We start from the raw sequence: 12228 nt of genomic DNA on the forward strand, positions 1-12228 counted from the left end.
CCCGAACAGCCCTCTCCCATTCTGATTGAAGGTTGCATCCATAGGAACAATCCACCCATCCTGGCTTTTCCCTGGTCTAGTCCACAAAGGTGTTGTAGCCCTGCTTAGTCTGATCTGCCCCCATCCCAGTTCATGCTCTCCAGTGGGAGTAGCTGTCCAGCAGGGGAACCACCCCTTATTCCCCCGCTGGCTCTGTCCCCTCCCTTCCTGTTTCTCACGTGTGCTGGATGGGCACTGCAGTCACATCCGGCACAGTCAACCTCATCCTGGCATTCTGTAGTGTGGACTGGTTTTTATCGCAACCAAACCTGCTCAACCCTTACTCTGTTCTGGTGCTCAGATTTGCCAGTGATGACGTTAACTGGTTAGCCTGGTCGGCCCCCAATCCATGCCTAATGTATGCCAGTGGGAAACTTCTTGTGGCCTGCTCTGGGCTGTTTCCATTCATGCTTCTTGCGCTTACCTGTGGGGTCTGTGTCCTGCCAGAGGAGTTGCCCAGGCTCCTCCATCAGAACCTGTCCCAGTGCCGGATTTTGCGCATGCCAGTGGGTCCATGAGCCAGCCCTACTCAGTTCCTGACTAGCTTTCGACCCAAGCTGGTTCTTGTTGTTGGATATTTCAGCCCAGCCATGGCTCGTCCAGTCCATTCCCACATACGGCTCACACATGGTTCAGTAGGGGTTGCAACCTAGCCTAGTCCGTCCCATGTCTATCCTGTTCCTCCAGGAGCACCAGACAGTGCTGGGGTCTGGTCCAGCCTGGTGCGTCCAGTCCCAGTCCACACTTGTGCCAAGGGGTATTTCACTGTTACCTGATCAGAACGCAGCCCCCATTCCAGCCCACGTGCTCCTTGGCAGTAGCCTTAATCCAGTTAGTGTGTCTACTGGACAAGACCCGTGCCAAAGCTTTAGCATGAACTGGTATTTGGTGGTCAGCATTGCTAAGTGGTAACACATTCTTAAAAGGAAGAGTAAGTGTCATTGGGAAACTTTAGGATGTATTCACCTCGCAGAAACACATCGGGTTCAACATGGAGCCACATAAGCAGCAATTCAAACCACCAAAATCCCAGCGCTCCCCTGTCAGGCGGCCAGCAGGAAAAGCCTGGCACCAACTGGTGCCCTGGCTGCCCAAGCCCGGTTCACCATGTGCCCATGATGGCGGGCGTATGGGATCCGGGCATGAGACACCCTGTCCCAGGACCCACCCGCTGCCGAGAGGCGACGGGAAGTGTCTAATTCTTTATTTTTAAAATTTAAGTTTTTTTTTTTTTAATTGTAAGATATACAGAGAGGAGGGGAGAGAGAGAGGAAAATCTTTTCTCTGCAGGTTTATTCCACAAGTAGCCACAAAGGTCCGGATTTGAGCCGATCTGAAGCCAGAAACCTGGATCCTCTTCCGGGTCTCCCATGTGGGTGAAGGTTCCCAAGGCTTTGGGCCATCTCCAACTGTTTTCCCAGGCCACAAGCAGGGTGCTGGATGGGAAGTGGAACTTCTGGGATACGAATTGGCACCCATATGGGTTCTCAGCATGCACAAAGCAAGGATTCAACAATTAGGCCACTGTGCGGGGCCTTATTTATTTTTTTATTTTTTATGATACAATTCCATAGGCAGAGCAATTGCTCCTTCTTCTTCCGCAGTTCCCTTTCCCCCACTGTTTTCCCTTCTATTATTACAATAGTATAATCTTTCAACAATAGTCACAAGTCCATCATTCTGCTATTGAAGTGTATCCTGACATTGTAGGTGCAGACAACAGCAGAGTCCAGTAACCTATTATTAAAATATATATATAACAGTTTCTTTGGGAATTCATCTTTGATTTGGAAGTAGAGATGCATACTACATTTTATGTTTACTTCTCAGTATGCTAATCTCTATTATATAGTTCCTCTAGATGAATACATGTACACATATGTTTATCTATATATCGACTGATCTTGTATTTTGCATGAAATTCGTCTCACGTCAGAGAGAACATGGTATTTGTGCTTTAGGGATTGAAATAGCCAATTTTTTTTAAAATTGGAAAGTCAAATATACAGAGGGCAGGAGACAGAAAGGAAAATCTTTCTTCCATTGTTTCAATCCCCAAGCAGCCGTAATGGCTGGAGCTGCGCTGATCCAAAGCCAGGAGCCTGAGGCTTCCTCTGGTCTCCCACATGGGTGTTGGGTTCTAAGGCTTTGGGCTGTTCTTGACTGCTTTCCCAGGACACAAGCAGGGAGCTGGAAGGGAAGATGGGCCACTGGGACATGAACTGGAGCCCATATGGGATCCTGGTGCATGCAAGGCAGGGACGTTAGCCACTAGGCTACTGCGCTGGGCCCAGCCATGATTCCCAATCCCGATAATAATGCTTTATCTTGAAATCAATCCTAAAATTATTACGGATTCATGGGTGGGTTTCCAGGTCTCTCAGATATGTTTTGAGGTACTGATGCGGTCTATCTCGGGTAATGGTGGGTGATGATTCAAGCTAAACAATAGTTTCCTCTTGAATAATTAAACTCCACTTGTGATGTCCAGATCCCATCTCAGAGTGCCAGTTGAATTCCCACCTGGTTCACTTCTGACCCAACTTCCTACTGATATGTCCAGATGGCTGAAGTCCTGAGGAAGAGTTGGATGAAGTTCCCGGCTCCCGGTTTTGACCTGTTGCAGACCCAGCTGTTATCTGGGGAGTGAACCAGCCTACAGAACATCTCTGTGTCTCCCTTTCTCTCTGTGGCTCACTTTTCAAATACATAATTAAAAAGCAATAATCTTAAAAAAGTTAAAGCAGTGGTAAAATTTAAAGTTCAATTTAATGAGCTTAGTTACAGTGTTTCTGGGCCTGACATTGCGGCTAAACAGGTAAAGCTGCCAGCTGCGACAGCAGAACCCCATATAGGCACCACCAGTTGGACCCAGCTGCTCCTCTTCCCATCCAGCTGCCTGCTGCTGTCTCTGGATGGCAGCGGAAGGTGGCCCAAGTTGCCTGGGCTCCTGCACCCACGGGGGAGGTTTGGGAAAAGCTCCCCACTCCTGGCTTCAGCGTGATCCAGTTCCAGCCAGTGTGGCCATTTGGGGGCGCCAACTAGCGGATGACGGCACACTCTCCGTAGCTCTGATTTTCACGGTGCAGTTCAGTGTTGTGCACATGACTTATCATTACATGAGGGGAAGATGACTGCAGGGAGAGGGGAGGTCTGAGGCAAGGACAGGGGTGAAAAGCTTGGCTCTTGGGAGGCCCGAGGTGAAGGTCCCCAGCAGCTGTTCAAAAAACCCTCAGCAAGAATCTGAATGCGCAGCAGCAGGTGCTGGGCTTGAGTAGTTTGACATTTATCACGGAGTGGGGCAGAGTTAGGGAGAGTGCCAGGTTACACTTGGTCAAATCCCCAGGGCTGTATAGGGGGAGGGTTCCTGTCCAGCTCCGGTAGGTAGGTAGGTGTAGCCATCGCTGGCAGGTGCCACATGTGCTCTGCCACGTCACAGGACGACCCCCGCGGCCCTGTGGTTAGGGCTGGGCTTGGGGTGCCTGCGCTGTTGGCTCTGCATTCTTTCCTGCTTCCGGTTACAGCCCACCCTGGGAGGTCACAGAGCATGGCCTCAGTCTGGGTTCCCTGGTACTGGTAAGGTGGGTTCCAGGTGTCCAGTTTCTGCCCCGGGTCTCCACTGGGAAGTGAACCAGTGGACAGGAGACTTCTGTTTCTCTGCCTTCTAAATAAATAAAAGAGACAGCTCTTCCATTGGCAGGTACACTCCTCAAATGGCTGCCAGGACTGAGCCCGCAGAAGCCAGGAACCAGGAGTTTCTTCCCAGTTCCCCACGTGGGTAGCAGGGGCTTAAGCACTTGCACTATCTTCCTCTGCTTTTTCGAGACACATTAGCAGGCAGCTGCATGAAAAGTGGATTTTTGGCAGTCCAACCTGTACCCACACAGAATGCTGGCTTTGCAGATGGCGGTTTTACCAGCTATGTTACAACCACGACCTCTAAGTGAGGTTCCTATCACTGTTCTATACTGTCTGCCCAGGTGTAGACAGAATTATCGGCTTGGCAGACGCTTCCCGGGCAGTTAAGAGATATTGAGAAAGAACCCAGGAATTCATGCACATGAATAAACTGGTGAAAGCATACTACTCTATTTCTAGATTTATTTTGCGATTTTTTTTTCCTCGTTAGTAAAGGTGATGATGAGGTTCTTTCAGCACCAGTCGGTTAAAGTTATCTGGACGGAAGCTTCCCACGCCAAAACCTCAAAAACAGGACAAACCAAGAAGTAATTCTAGTTTTCTGGCATCCTTGCCTCAAAAATCAAGGATCCAGGGTACCGCTATAAGATGGTTCTCATTCTCATTTGCTGGGATTTCTTTTCAGGGATACGATTTGCTTTGGTGTTGGAGGCCGTCTAGCCGCAAAGTGAGAACGGGTGAATGCCCGTATTTTCTGGGCGAGATACTGAGTTCACCTCCTTTCCCGCCCCCTCCCCCAGTGTGAAAAGGTGCAGGATCCGCTAAGCCCTGCGTCGCACAGCGGCGGCCGGAGCAGACGCGGCGCGGTCACTGGTCCCCGACACAGCGGAGCGGCACAGCCAGAGAGCCCGCGAAGGTAGGAGTCAGCAAGTGGAGGCCCCGAGCCGGGTGTGGAGACAGCAGAGGGCCAGGCTGGAGCGGGAGGAAGCTGCCCACTGCAGGTGAGGAAGGGGCCAAGCTCAGGCCCTCTCTTAGCAGCCGACCCCGTGAGGAGCCGGGCAGGAGACCAGAGGCGGCCGGAGACGGATGCGCCCGCCGCCGCGCCCTCTCCAGCCCGGGCTCGCACAGGCTCCGGGGCCCGCGCGGCCGCCAGGGGGCGGGAGCGACGTCGCCAACAATGGCCGCGCTCGGGCGGGAGGCGGGGCGGAGGGCGGGCGCGCGCGCGCGTGCCGGGCGCGGGAGCGGCTGCGCAGGCGGGGGCGCGCGGCGCGAGCCCGGGAGGGCGCGGCGGGAGCGCAGGGGAGGCGGGCGGAGGCGGGGGGCGGGGAGCCCGAGGGGTGGAAGCCGGCGGCGGCGGCGGCGGCGGCGGCGGCCGAGCGGGGTCAGTTCTCTGGAGCGTTTGCCAATGTTGGAGCCGTCTGCTAAGTGTGCCCGGCGAGGAGGTAAATACCCTCTGGTGGGGGGCGCGCGGGAGGCCCTGACTTCCGCCCGGTCGGCGGAGGAGGCAGAGGGCGCCGAGAGGTCCGCGGCGCCGCGAACCCCCGGCCAGAGCGGCCCCCTCGGCCGCCTCCCCTCCCCCGCGCCATCCCTCCCTCCTGGGGCTCCCTCGGGCCGGGGGGGAGGGGAGGTGTAGGGGGCAGGGCTGCCGGGGAGGAGGCGGAGGGATGGGGGGCGGGTGTGTGTGTGTGTGTGCAGGGGGTGGGTCAACACAGGTGTCCTGAGGGGAGGAACCGAGAGGAATGCGAAGAGCCTGGCCCTGTTGGGGTGCCCTGGTGGGCCGGCAGCAGGGTGCGTGCGTGCGTGTGTCGGGGGCTCGGGATCGCGGTGGGTGGGACTCGCCTAGCGGCGGTGTGGGAGACGGAGGCCCTGGGGTGTGCGGGCAGTGGGCCTGGGGGCGCGGGAGGCGGGGCTGCGGGGCTGGGCGGGCCGGCTATTTCTGTAGAATGGGCAAGTGGTAAAGACGTAACTTACGCCGGAATGGGGAAGGTAGGTGGGGCCGAGGGGACAAAATATATCCTATGACAGGCAAGTTGTCGCTGTGTCTCTCACCAACTACTACTGTGATGGCTCGGCTTAAAGGGGTAGTTGGCAGCGGTGACCTTGCCGGGGCGAAGGGACTTGGGCTCCGTTACAGAACGCACCCTGCGAGGCCAGGGACTTGGGCTGTTCGGGGGGCCGGCCGGGGGCTGCGCCGAGGGGAGTGTTCCGCAGAGGTGGTCGTGCAGGGCGTGGAGCTGGGATTCCTGCGCCGGGGCAGGGCCTAATGGCCGCGGGGGTTCTGAAAGCCCCTGGAAGTGTGTGCAGCGTTTTGCATTTGCGATTGACTTTCCTTGAAAGGGGACCGCATTTGTCGTGGTGTACCCCACCTTTCATTAAAAAAAAAAAAAATTAAACTACTTGGGTAGAGAAGGGTGGACCTGCCTGGTATTTGGTAAAGGGTGTTTCAAAGTGGTGAATCTTGCAGAAAGGGTGGAAACGATCCTTTAAATGTATTTCACTGTTGATTGAAAAGCTTCAATATTCAGTATGTGACAGCTGACTTCGTAATTCTGGTGAAGTTTTTCTGAGTATACGGCCTTCTCTTGCATGATTACAGGGTAGAATCAGAGTATAACCATTTGAAGTCAGAATTGTGATGGGCAGGCAGCAAAAGAAAAGATGGCAACATTTTCCTAGCACTGTATTTCGAACCTAGCTTTGCTTTCCTGAGATGACTCAAAGACAAAATTGTGACTTGTGCTGCAGTGGGAAAAAAATCGTACTTAATAAAACCTTCAGAACCCAGACTTGCATCTTGGCTGTATTGCAATAAAGCAAGTTTTTCAGTGTTCTTTTAGTGTAAACCAGAGGTGTCACGTAACACTTGAATTGTAGATTGGCTGCACTTTGCCGCAGGCCTGTATTAGATTTGTGAAGCAGTTATGCCAAGCTATGTGGTGCATGTGTTTTTTTTGTTCTTTTTTTGCTATGCTTTGGTTTCAGCTGAAGTCACCATTGCCTCATTTCACTGCCTACTTATGTAGTTTGAAGTTTACTAAGTGATGATTAGTTGGTAGGCTGTGTGCATACTTCCTTGGCTTTCACTCTACCTCCTTGAAAAAGCAGGTTTTCCTATTTGTGAAATTTACTGTATAATCCAGGTATGTGTTGTTCATTTCAGGTAGCATGTGTGATTTCAGAATTTTAATTTTTTTATTTGAAATCATTTCATTTCAAGCTTATAGAATAGCCTGAATAAATTCTTGTAGCCTTTATTCACTTGTTATCAATTTGCTTAGTTTTCATTGGTCCACTGTTGGACAATTGAAGGATAACTTAAATGCCAAGGTTGTTTGCTCCCCAAATTGTCAGCATGGAATGTGGTGTAAAATTTACATTTGAGCTTACTTTGCTTGCCTGGAATGAAGTTAGTCTGCTTTTCAAGGAAGAGCATGGAGGTGGGCGTTTGGCACGGTGGGGTAGACACCTGCATGCAATGCAAGAGTGTAGGCTTCTCTCTGATTGCAGCTTCTCCTTAGTGTGCTCCCTGGGAGGCAGCAGGCGATGGCCTAAGACTTGACTCCCACATGGGAGAACTGGAGTGAGATCCAGGCTCTGGGCTTGACCTGACCCAGCCCTAGCTGTTGCCAGCTTTTGGGGAGTGAATCAGTGGATGGTAGAAATCTATTTGGGCTTTCCAAATGTACAAATTTTAAAAATTACGAATACTGCAAATCAGAGTTGTTAAGCTTTTAAACAAGTTAAGTAAGAAAAGTTAGGTGATTTTCCTGTTTAAGCACTAAAGATGTGGTTGGCCAAAATGCTTTTTTTTTTTTTTCCCATTTTCCTGATTTACTCATTCATTCCCCCGATGACCGCAACTGGAGTTGAGCCTATCTGAAGCCAGAAAATTCCTCTGGGTCTCCCATATGGGTGCAGGGGCCCAAGGATTTGAGCCACCCTCTGCTCCTTTCTTAGGTCACAAGCAGGGACCTGGATCAGAAGTGGAGCAGTATCCATATGGTGATGGATACTGCAGCCAGTGCTGCAGACAGAGGCCTAGCCTGCTATCCCAGGGTGCTGGCCCCATTCTTCATTCATATAACCTTTAGTAAATTTTGAGTGCTGGATATCTGATTGTGTACAGGTCGTAATAAAGATGGAAAATGTAGACAGCAAAACTGAGTTTTCTGTTAACAGGTTGTATTTTGTAGTTTGAGACATGCATAATATGACCAGTCACATAGAGATCCTCTGTGTGTTTTAGGAATTCAAGAAAATGTTAGACACCAGTATCCCTGGCCTGCGACACCAGTATCCCAATCAGACTGGCTGCTCAATCCTAGCTGCACTGCTTCTGATTGCCTTAGTTTTAGAACTTAGTAATTGGAACTCTCTGTTAATGTGCTTGGGAAAGTTGTGAGTGATGGCCTGAGCTGCCAGAGCCTCTGCCACCCGTGTGGGAGACCGGAATGGAGCTGCTGGGTCCTGGCTTCAGCTGACCACGTACCAGCTGTTGTGGCCTGTTGGGCAATGCAGCAGAGGGTGGGATAGCTTTCTGTATCTCTCCTTTTCTATCATTCTGCCTTTCAAATAAATCTTAAAAAAAAAAAAAGGATGCTGGAAGTGACAGAGTCTTGAATGTCTTTAAAAGCAGAGATTAACTGTTTTTTAAAAATTTCATTTTAGTTTTAATGTTTACATGGTTGACAGGGGTGCACACCCATCTGGGTCTCTGATTAGGGGCAGGAGAGGGGAGGGTGAGGTGTGGAGGAAGATGGGTGGGACAGATGTTTCAGTAATGTTTTTTCTTTTCTTTCCTGGGGCCATAGGGGTGGGCAAGGGAGGAAGCCACTCCTTGCTGTCAAACTACATTGGCATGTGGGGGGAGGACAGTCATTTGATGACACTTTAGAGACCTGGATGTGGGGAAGAATGTTCTGAAGGTGGTACTTGAGTGGTTTTGATAGTTCTGAGACATCATTGGCTTCATTGCAGCGGAACTGAAAAAAATCTTTCCAAGGTCTGTTGGCTGACCAAGTCTACTGTAGTATACCCACAGACACAGACACTTGATTCCAGGCTTGGCCAGGAGAGTGGTCCAACCTGTTGTGTCTTCCATCCTCTGGTAAGGCACTCAGCATTCTCTGCTAGTCCAGGTGAGCTGGCCGCCATGTCCCCCGTGTGCATCTGAGCGTGATGTCCACTGCACGGTTAGTTGAGGAGACCCAGTCCTGATACCTGGTCTCCAAGGTTGTACCACAAATCTTGTGATTTTCACTGTGGTTAGGGTTTGAGCCCAGTGTTCTAGTTGGGAAGTCACCCAAGAAAACATGCCTGGGGTGACCTCAGACTTCATTATTGTGTGTGCCAGCTAATGCAGGGTTAGATTCAAGATTCACCTGCACAGCCAGTACACATACCAGTAGATGCAGTTGCCTGGTCAGTTCTGCCCCTAACCCCATCCTACAGAGGGTTAACTTTAAAAGCAAGGAATGTTAGATGAGACCTTAGCATCCGTAACAGTTATTATTTATATACATGTATGTATCACTGTTTGAATAATTACCTGAAGTTGAGGTGCCTTGTCATTTTTTCTGTCTAAATCTTAAGTCTTTGTGATAGGAAACTTTTTATGGAGGCAAGTCATAGTGCTAAGAAATTTTTATTTTTTTTAACATCTAATAAGATTTGTTTATTTACTTGAAAGGAAGAATTATAGAGACTGAGTGCGAGAGAGAATGAGAGAGAGAGTGAGAGCAAGAGAGAGCTTCCATCCTCAGCTGCAACGGCTGAAGCTGGAGGCCAGGAGCTTCTTCTGGGTCTCTCCGCTGGGTACTTGGACCCCAGCACTTGGGCTATTTTCTGCTGCTTTCCTAGGCACATTGGCAAGGAGCTAGGACTCAAACCAGCACCCATGTTCCCATGCCAACACCCCAGGTGGCAGCTTTACCTTCTATTCCACAGTGCCAGATGGCAGGTATTTTAATTTAGATACAGTGAAGACAAGAGGATTTTGAAAACAGAATAACCTGAGTTTTAATCCTAGCAGTGTGTCCCAACCCCTAGAAAAATGGGTGTAGATGATATCTACATCCTGATGCAGCAAGAATTAAATGAGTTAATGTAAAAATGATATAAAATTTGTAAGTTTTGTTTTGATAACTGTTCGTTTCCTTATTTTTCTAGACCACTAATAAGGAGAGTTTTCCATTGAGTAGTTTGGAATTAAGAGTTTGTGTTCTTAGGATGTTTCATAGATTCAGAAATTTTTACTGAAATCTTTAAAAAACCTTCTTTGGGGGTTAGAATGAAAGACATTTAAAATATATATATTTTTTGTAGGAAGCGTTGAATTGATACTTCAGGTTTTTACAGTTTTTTTGTTTGAGTGGCAGAGTGAGACAAGATAGGACTCCCATTCTCTGATTTACTCCCCAAATGCCCTCAGCCCCCAGGAGTGGCCCAGGCTGAAACCACGAGCTGGGGACTCAAGCGTGCTCTTGCATGTGGGTGTCTGGGATCAAAGGTATGGCCCATCACTGGCCACCTCCTAGGGTACATGGTAAGAAGCTGGAATCAGAGCTGGGACTTGAACTGAAGCACTTTAGAATGGGATCTGGGTGTACCAAGTAATGTATTATGATACTCCAAATACCTGCTCTGATACTTAATTTTGAGTAGCTTTGAGTCTAAGAATAGAGGTAATGGATTTTTTTTTCGTGTTGCCAAATAAGACAGTACCTATTGATTGTGGATGAGTGCAATCCTAAAAAGCTGTTACCAAATTAGTTAATTAATAATTACGTTAATAGTAATAGGACAATACCTGTTGATAATTACCTGTTGATATAGATGAGTACAACTCCAAAAAATTATAGATACTAACTTAATAGTAATACAAATTTCATTCTTTTTATTTTATTTTTAATAAAGATTACATGATTGATCAGGGTGGGAAGAATCAAGGTTTAGGAAAAACTGGGTGAACTCATTGCTTCCAAATTTGCTATTTCTTCTTGTCATTCCTGGGGGAAGGGGAGAAATAAAGGGGAAAACCACTCACGACTTTCCACATGTTCTAGTACCCAAGGGTGAGGAACTGCCACCTTATATCAACCTAGAGTCTCAATGTAAACATACTCTGAGGGTTCTGTCCAAGTGCTTTGGATAGTTCTGGAATGCTCTTGATTTCACTGATCCAAGGGTGATGTCACCCTCCCAATGTCCATTGGCTCCATTCACCGAGATTTTTTGCTGTCATTGTTTGTTTGGGGTAGTTGTCCAGTTAGTTCTGTTCTGCTACTATGCTGCCATATTTTCCTTTTACAACAGGGCCTGTGACTGCTGCTCCACCTTTTTCATTATGTAGGGCATGTTCTTGCAGGTGAGTCCAAGTGGCTGGGCCAGGTGTTCCAAGCATCACCGGATCCTCCACCTCTTGTACTCACGAACTTGACATCCACTTCACAGCTAGGCCCCAGGACCCTGGCCAGGAGACTCAAGCCCAGCCAGATTCTCCAGGATCTGGGCCAAGCTACCCACACCCCACCGATTCCCCTGTATCAGGGGCTTAGGATCCACACCCCCACCACACATGTGGGTCCCATGACCTGAGCCAAGCTACCCACGCCCTGTCAGATCCCCTGTCCCTGGGATTCACATATTTGGTCCTCGCTTGGCCCAGGCTGACATGACTCGCCTCACCTCAGCGTTCACAGTCTTATTGTGCCGCCTGGCCTAGTCTGGTCTGCCTCCTGTTGCAGCTTTTGTTGGTGGGTGCTGCAGCCTATCCCAGCCCAGACTACTTGCTGTCCCTGTCCTAATGTGTACTGGCTGCTTTTGCATCCTGATCTGGCTCCTGCCTTCTGCCCTGTTTTTCAGCTCTGCCAGTGGGTATGTACTGGCTCAGACTGGTCTGTCCCCAGACCTGACCCACATGTATGCCAGTAGGTTCTGTAACCTGGCATGGTCTGGGCTGCTCTTTGCCTTGTTTCTTGTGCTCCTGCAGGATCTGCGTCCTAGTGAAGGAGTTTCCCAAGCTCCTCCATCGAGTCTCCTCCCAGTCACAGTTCTTGTGCACACCAGTGGGTTGTTGGCCCAGGTTGGCTTTGTTCATCTCCTTTCCTGGTGAGAACAGTTCTCCTTGCTCAACCTGCCACACCTATTCTGGTTCTTGGTGGTGGTGATTTTAGCCCAGTACTACCTGTAACACTTTTTCAAAAGCAGTGCTTAATTGTTAAAGATTATGTAGGAAAAATCGCTACAGCTTCTGAGTTGTCAGATGGGCAGAATCTAATATATAATATTATCAGTGGATTAGTTGTGTTTGCAGTTGCAGGTTGGCCCTTTAACTCGTCATTAGCAGAAGTCGTCCTTGTTTTGTAGTATCCGATCTCCATCAGCTGCCTCGCTTGGGATCTAGAAGTGCATGTGCTGATATGCTGGCTGGATATCGCATACATTTGGGACATTTGAATAGGTTTCTCTAAATGTACTTAGTGGTCATTGAAATGAACTGTTGCTGGGAACTCTTGGCAAAAGAGGGAGAGTGGATTTTATGAAACCTCA

At 49.4% G+C, this 12228-nt stretch overlaps 1 protein-coding gene across 5 annotated transcripts in view; it reads left to right on the top strand.

Moving 5' to 3' along the window:
• Window positions 1-5011: 5011 nt before the first annotated feature.
• Window positions 5012-12228, top strand: part of STAU2 (staufen double-stranded RNA binding protein 2) — a 297692-nt gene continuing 290475 nt past the window's right edge. For 2 of the 5 annotated variants that reach the window (XM_040994341.1, XM_040994356.1), the window contains exon 1: window positions 5027-5120. The gene's annotated coding sequence lies outside the window, so the exon portion shown is untranslated. Of the gene's footprint in view, window positions 5121-12228 lie in introns of all 5 variants that reach the window. The other 3 variants (XM_040994365.1, XM_040994333.1, XM_040994348.1) reach the window with 3 other exon arrangements.

This window comes from Ochotona curzoniae, unplaced genomic scaffold (assembly GCF_017591425.1).
Source record: "Ochotona curzoniae isolate NIBS_2020 unplaced genomic scaffold, NIBS_Ocur_1.0 contig_1071, whole genome shotgun sequence".
NCBI classification, from domain to species: domain Eukaryota; kingdom Metazoa; phylum Chordata; class Mammalia; order Lagomorpha; family Ochotonidae; genus Ochotona; species Ochotona curzoniae.